Consider the following 7830-nt stretch of genomic DNA (forward strand, 5'->3'; position numbering starts at 1 on the left):
TCTTTCACCTCCCCTTTTAACCACGCCGGTAATCGTTTTGCCTTCTTTCCACCTTTCTTAATGTGTGGAATACATCTGGACTGTGCTTCTAGAATGGTATTTTTTAACAATGACCACGCCTCTTGCACACTTTTTACCTTTGTAGCTGCTCCTTTCAGTTTTTTTCTAACAATTTTTCTCATTTTATCAAAGTTTCCCTTTTGAAAGTTTAGCACGAGAGTCTTGGATTTGCACTTTGTTCCTCTTCTAGTCATTAATTCAGATATGATCATATTATGATCACTATTGCCAAGCGGCCCCACCACTGTTACCTCTTTCACCAAGTCCTGTGTTCCACTGAGAATTAGATCTAAAATTGCTCCCTCTCTCGTCGGTTCCTGAACCAATTGCTCCATAAAGCTATCATTTATTCCATCCAGGAACGTTATCTCTCTAGCGTGACGCGATGATACATTTACCCAGTCAATATTGGGGTAATTGAAGTCTCCCATTATTATTGCACTACCAATTTGGTTAGCTTCCCTAATTTCTCTTATCATTTCACTGTCCGTCTCACCATCTTGACCAGGTGGACGGTAGTATACCCCTATCACTATAGTCTTCCCCGACACACAAGGGATTTCTACCCATAAAGATTCAACTTTGTATTTAGTCTCATGCAGGATGATTATCCTGTTGGACTCTATGCCATCCCGGACAAAAAGCGCCACACCTCCTCCTGAGTGCTCCTCTCTGTCATTGTGATATAATTTGTACCCCGGTATAGCACTGTCCCATTGGTTATCCTCTTTCCACCATGTCTCTGAGATGCCAATTAAGTCTGTCATCATTTACTGCTATACATTCTAATTCTCCCATCTTACTTCTTAGACTTCTGGCATTAGCATACAAACATTTCAAAGTTTGTTTTTTGTTTGTATTTTCATTCTGCTTTTTAATTGATAGGGATAAGTTAGAAATTTTTAGCTCAGGAGAGGTTTTAGTTACAGGCACTTGGACTACTTTTCTAATTATTGGAACCTCACTGTCGGGATGCCCTAATTCTAATGCATCATTAGTATCCTTTAAAGATACCTCTCTCCGAACCATGCGCTGCTGAGCGATTGTCGGCTTTCCCCTTTGTTCTAGTTTAAAAGCTGCTCTATCTCCTTTTTAAAGGTTAGCACCAGTAGTCTGGTTCCACCCTGGTTAAGGTGGAGCCCATCCCTTCGAAAGAGACTCCCCCTTCCCCAAAAGGTTCCCCAGTTCCTAACAAAACTGAATCCCTCTTCCTTGCACCATCGGCTCATCCACGCATTGAGACTCCGGAGCTCTGCATGCCTCTGGTGACCTGCGTGTGGAACAGGGAGCATTTCAGAGAATGCTACCCTGGAGGTTCTGGATTTAAGCTTTCTACCTAAGAGCCTAAATTTGGCTTCCAGAACCTCCCTCCCACATTTTCCTATGTCGTTGGTGCCCACATGTACCACGACAGTCGGCTCCTCCCCAGCAGTGTCTAAAATCCTATCTAGGTGACGCTTGAGGTCCGCCACCTTCGCACCAGGTTGGCATGCTACCAGGCGATCCTCATGCCCACCAGCACCCAGCTATCTACATTCCTAATAATTGAATCACCAACTATGATGGCCGACCTAACCCTTCCCTCCTGGGCAGTAGGCCTTGGGGAGATATCCTCAGTGAGAATCCTGTAGCAGTAGGCCTTGGGGAGATATCCTCAGTGAGATCCTGTAGCAAGGACCTGGAGAGCAGGTCCTTGCTACAGGATCCTTTCCTGCTGCACCTGGTTGGTGTTCTCCCATCATGAGACCTTCTTCCTCCAAGGCAGCACCAGGGCTGCCAGTCTGAAGTTGGGACTTGACTACTATGTCCCTGAAGGTCTCAGGGACATAGTAGTCAAGTCCGGTCTCTGGTTCTCAGAGATCGGACTCGTTCTCTGAGAGCCAGGAGCTCTTTGCATCACATGCACATGTACAACTTCTCACCGGTGGGTAAAAAATCATACATGTGACACTCGATGCAAAAGACTGGGAAGCCCCCCTCTTGTGCTGGACTGCTGTCTTCATCTCAATTTTGATCAGTTCCTAGTTATGTTTTAGGTTGCTATGGGAGTAGGAATGTGTCTAACGTCCTTTAAATGTATTAGTGAATTCACTATGTGTCTGGTAGTGGCCTACCGGGGTCTGATCGAATTCTCAATAAAGTTTTTGTTGGTTTTTTTGGGGTTTTTTTTTGTGAAAGTGGCACTTGCCTATAAATTAAGGGATGACTTGGGGGGGGGGTTGGGAAATACAAACAGTCTTAACTTCAGTTAGTCAGCCTGAGTGACTCACTGCTCTCTTGATTAACAAATGTTGGTGCCTATTCAAACCCAATCACACTACCTCAACACCTTTCCAAGGTGAGTAACTGAGCTGAACTATTCAACTTTTCTACTTAGGTATATACTGCTCCTAGCTTATTTCTAGCTTCTGGATACTTTTTGGGTTGGTTGGTTTTTTTTGTGGGGGTTTTTTTTTCAATACAAACACTCAGTTTGTATTGCAGACTTTTAAAAATAAACACACTACATACTGCTACCTTATTGACTGACTATTTAAAAATACAATCTAACTTGTTTATTCACTGCCTACCTACTGCTACCTTATTGACTGACTATTTAAAAATACAGTCTAACTTGTTTATTCACTGCCTTTCTGACTATTAAAGGCACAAACACACTAAATAATATTCCCAAATAGTTAACTTTGCCCCAATACTTTTAAAAAAGACAATGTCCCAAGCAAAAACTTACTGATTCCTTTCAGCCACCAGCAAGGTGATCCTCTCCTCTCAGGATTTGGTGAGACAGGTAACAGTGGTGGGGCTGCTTGGCAATAGTGATCATAATATGATCAAATTTAAATTAATGACTGAAAGGGGAACAGTATGTAAATCTATGGCTCTAGCACTAAACTTTCAAAAGGGAAACTTTGAGAAAATGAGAAAAGTAGTTAGAAAAAACAGGCGTGGGCCTTGTTTAAAAGTAGCATCCTAGAAGCACAGACCAGGTGTATTCCATGCATTAAGAAAAATGGAAGGAAGGCAAACTGATTACCAGCATGGAAATGTTCCCAAATTTAGCTTAGCCGGTTCAGCACTGAGAAGCCTCCAGAAGATCTAACCTCACTGAAGGGCCTGTCCCTTAATCTAAAAAAATACCCACCTCTACCCTGACTCCCAATCACTCGGTCATTTTTAATGCAGGCTTGTCTTCGTCTGTTAAAGAAAGTTTCAGACTTTAAAATGTGTAAGGCTGAATGCACATCACTATTATATACAGGGAGGACAATAATGAAAGCCATTTCTGGGGGTAAAGCGCTCTTTTATCCACAGAAATAGGCTGTTTGATTACTGTCCATCCTCTACACAAGTAAAGGTAGGAGCATATAACAAGGCATATTTCTGGTTTGGAGTTCGGACAGGGGGAAAACTATAGCCAGAGAGCAAAGTGTTAGGTCCCTTTAAGGGCTGCAGCTGGAGAGCTAAGCCAGCTTGGGATTATGATGTCTGATTATGACATCACCATAGTAGAGGTTTGAAACCAGGCAACGCCTTTCTTTCTTGCTCTTTGCAACAGACGTCCTCTGTTGCTCCTAGGCTGTGATCCCTGTGCTTTGGTGTCGTGCCTCCAGCGTCTCCTGTGTCATCGTCCCTCCAGCGTCTCCTGTGTCTTCATGCCTCCAGCGTCTCTTGGGTCTTCGTGCCTCCAGCGTCTCCTGTGTCTTCATGCCTCCAGCGTCTCTTGGGTCCTCATGCCTCCAGCGTCTCCTGTGTCTTCATGCCTCCAGTGTCTCCTGTGTCATCGTCCCTCCAGCGTCTCCTGTGTCTTCATGCCTCCAGCGTCTCTTGGGTCTTCATGCCTCCAACGTCTCCATGTTCCTGTGACCATCACTTCGTCTCTTCACTATCTGCCACAGACCTTCTGCCTGGACTACGCTGTCTCTTCAAGAGATTGGTTCCTATCTTGCTGGGTGAACGCTCTATATCTTCCTTCTCTTTCCTCTCTGCCCACCTGCCTTTGCTGTTCTTTGCTTTTCATTCCCTTTCTCTGTCTTGTTTATGCTTCCCCTTTTCCTTTCCCTTACTTCTCCTTTTAGCAAAACAGTTTTAGTGGTTAATATTATTTCCCTCCCATGTAAAATTCCCTTTTATTACCATTAGAGGGTCCCTGAGGGAGAGATAGAGCTGTGGGTTAATAGGGACAGACAGGGAGAGTTTGTAAAGCTAAAGAAGCCCAGCCAGTTGTACAGTCTGAGGTGATCCTATCAGCACCCTCAGAGCCGACTGAGACAGGTGCAGCATTCAGCTCTGCAAAAACATTCACTTAAAAACCAGTTGGAGTTACTGTGAAATTCCTTTTCTTCTTCCCCTGCTTGTAATACAGTCTTCATAACAAGCTCTGTTTATTAGCACTGTGGATCCTAGGTAAGTGAGTTTTTCAGTGATTCTGGTATTTTTTGGATGTGCCTTCTTTATTTGTCTGGATACTGTGAAACCCCAGGTTTAGGGAGTCACAATGTCCTCAGAAAGCCCTCATGAAGGAGCAGGTGGTAGGGTACTTGGGAAACCCAGTTGGTGGGTGGGAGGTTGTCAGGAGAGAGGCACAAGTGCAGGAGCAGGCAAGGCCTCTGCAGTGCTTGCTAGGATCTTCAAGGTCCAAGCAAGTGAGCAAGGGTTTAACCTCCGAGTGTCAGGTGAAGCAGCTTTTGCTTTACTTCTGCTAAGAATGTTTTATTCCAGGGAGGTAAAGGAAGAGATGTGATGTGTGCTCTTCATTCCTGCCATGAATATTTCATTCTGTGTGGCAGGGGCAGAGCCAGAAGCAGCACAGCTCTTGCTCTGTTTCCCCTGTGAACATTTAAGTGAAGGCTAAGCAATCTTGTATTGCTTAGCAGATAATAACGGGGATTAGCGAGCGGTAGGATAGGGTTAAATTATAAGTTAGGAGGGAAAGGGGAGGGGGAGAAAGTAAAGCTAAGGGGCCAATGAAAAGGAAGTATTTTGAATTGAGGAGCTGGGATTGGTTGGGGTAATAGTTAGTTAGGGCAGAGAGCCTCAGTTGGGTGGGAGAGGGCTGAGGGAGCAGGCTGGAATAATTTCCCTCCTCCCTCCCTTATGGTAGAATCATTGGATGTAATTCAATGTGTGTTGTCTCTATTGATTGTCACAGTGGCGGGTAACCCCAGCCCAATATGGTTGATTTTGTTATGTGTTGTTAAAAGGCATTGGGGGGGGGGGTATCTCGTGTAGCGTGGGGCTGCTACATGAGGTGGCCAATGAACAAGAGGGGGGCCGAAGCTCAGAGGCCGGGGTACTTACCCACGCTGGTGCGAGGCGGGGTAAGGAAATGGACTCTATGGGTGTAGCTCTACCACTGGGTCCAGGTGGGGAGCAAGTTGTTAAGAAGGGGATGAAAGGGGGGGTGAGTGTATATGTTGAATGGTGTATTAAGTGTTAGGGGCTCGGGTCATGTTATAATAAACTGCGGCCTTTATTTAACCAAAACAAACATTGTGTGGGATTATAAAGGGGGAGGGGAAGCAATTGAAAGCGAGTCTTGCCTCTCTCAGTTTTTCTTGGGGTGGGAGGCTGCAGGAAGGAGCCAAGGATGAGGCAGGAGCTCTCGTGCCACTCCCCAGTCCTTATGAATATTTCATTCAAGGACAAGGTGGGGAGATGAACCAAAGCTGTGGCAGCAGATCATGCTCGCTCCTGCCGTGAACATTTGATTATGGGGGGAGGGGGAGGAGGGAGTCAGAGACACGGAGCAAAAGCTCCCTCCATGAACCTCTGGTTTGGGGCTCTGGCAGGGGTTGCCTGGGACTGAGCTGTGGGTCTCATCTGGGTCTGGATGTTTCCCAGCCTTGACCTAAATAATCAAAGTATGCAAGGTCTGGCCAATCCCATCTGAATTTTAACCTGAGGTGATAAGGAATGCAAAAGAACACATCTAGATTTGCTTTGTTTATTGCCCCCTCAAAAATATCCCTGCCTGCTTTTTGTGAGGACACGGTGTTAAAGGAAAGCTCTGCATACAGTTTTCCCCCTGTCCGAACTCCAAACCAGAAATATGCCTTGTTCTTTGCTCCTACCTTTACTTATGTAGAGGATGGACAGTAATCAAGCAGCCTATTTCTGTGGATAAAAGAGCGCTTTACCCCCAGAAATGGCTTTCATTATTGTCCTCCCTGTATATAATGGTGATGTGCATTCAGCCTTGCACATTTTAAAGTCTGAACCTTTCTTTAACAGACGAAGACAAGCCTGCATCAAAAATGACCGAGTGATTGGGAGTCAGGATAGAGGTGGGTATTTTTTTTAGATTAAGGGACAGGCCCTTCAGTGAGGTTAGATCCTCTGGAACTGCTCAGGCTAAGTTTTCAGGAGGCTCCTCAGTGCTGAACTGGCTTAAGCTAAATTCCCTGTACGTACCCGGATCAGTCCAGACTCCTGGATATTGCCCCCACCTCTAGCAGCTGGAGGCAGAAGTTTATCAAACAAACCTATGCCTTATCTAGGCTGGTGCCACCTACAGTCTGGCAGTCTTCTTCTGTCTCCTAGCAGGTGGAGGAGGTGCAGAACCTGCAGTCTGTGCAGAGGCCTAGTTTTTCAGTTCTAGATAGTATTGTTAGCTGGGGAAAAAGAAGGATAAAGTTAGAATAAGGTATAGGAGCGCAGTGGTTTGCCTGCAGGTCCAGTCTCCCGCCTCCCGGGGGGTTGTGAGGTCCGGAGGGGACCATCCCCCCTGGTTTCCGAGGCCGCTGAGATGTGGGGTGCTTTGCCCTCCTGCCAGCATGAATTCGTGACTGGGGGTGAAACCGGGGAGCCCGGCTCACTCCCCCCAGTAGGTCCAGGACCCGGAGACTATTGGGCGAGTATATTTAAAAAAAAAAAAAGTTAAAATTTTTTTTTGTGTGTTCTGTCGGGGCTTCATTCTCCTTCCCTTCCGGTCACATTTGGGTGCTTGCGCGCCATTTTCGCCACCTTCCGAGTGATTTTCGGGGCTGTTTTCTGCTGCAGCATGCCGCATCGGGCCGCTTGTAGGGCCTGCGGCACCGCACGGGCGCAACTGTCCTGGGACAATTTGTGTTCCGATTGCCTCTCCGGAGCCAAGGGAGTCTCTGCGGCCACGAGCAGGGACCTGGTGAGGGTCCAAACAGTGACCGGAGCATTTGGGGACTTACATTCTTCAGGTGCCGACCCGTTCCCGTGGGAACGCCCCAAGGCGCCAGCGGCACGGGGGGAGGACGACCCTCAACCGCGATTGTCACCACAACGCAGAGTCCCTAAGGGGGACAGACCTGCAAGACCCAGCTGTGCTGCCAATCCAGAGGTCCCTGAGGGGGATCAGACAGATTTGTCTTCAGACTCTTCTTTTTCGTCTGATTTCGTGTTGCTTATGCTTAAAGCCTTCAAGGCACGCAAAGATTGCCATTTAAATACAGTCTCGAGCGGTATGTGATCCGAACTGTGCGTGCGGCAAACGCAGGTGTGCCCGGCACTAATGCACCTCTTTCTACCGCACCTTACTGTATTGGCCTGTTTGTGATAACCAAGATCAATGCCTGTAGCTCAGATGGAAAGTAGGACATCAGGAAATGCTTACATATCTCCTTTCTTTCTCTTTCCGGTTCCACTCATCCTGCAAACTTCAGCACCGGTGCAACTATTCCCACCCCTCTTTCCACTGCTCCCTCTGCTCTCCCCTACCCCAAGCCTCTCCCTCTCTATCTTCCCTCCACCCTCTCCCATCAATCTCCCTGCCTTATCTCCTGTTCTCCCCTTCCATCT

At 46.8% G+C, this 7830-nt stretch overlaps 1 long non-coding RNA gene across 1 annotated transcript; it reads left to right on the forward strand.

Moving 5' to 3' along the window:
* Positions 1-3849: 3849 nt before the first annotated feature.
* On the forward strand, positions 3850-7830 carry LOC115086265. Its single transcript, XR_003855196.1, has 3 exons — positions 3850-4010; positions 6292-6344; positions 7695-7830. It is a non-coding gene; the product is annotated as an uncharacterized LOC115086265 (long non-coding RNA).

This window comes from Rhinatrema bivittatum, chromosome 2 (genome assembly GCF_901001135.1).
Source record: "Rhinatrema bivittatum chromosome 2, aRhiBiv1.1, whole genome shotgun sequence".
Lineage (NCBI taxonomy): Eukaryota > Metazoa > Chordata > Amphibia > Gymnophiona > Rhinatrematidae > Rhinatrema > Rhinatrema bivittatum.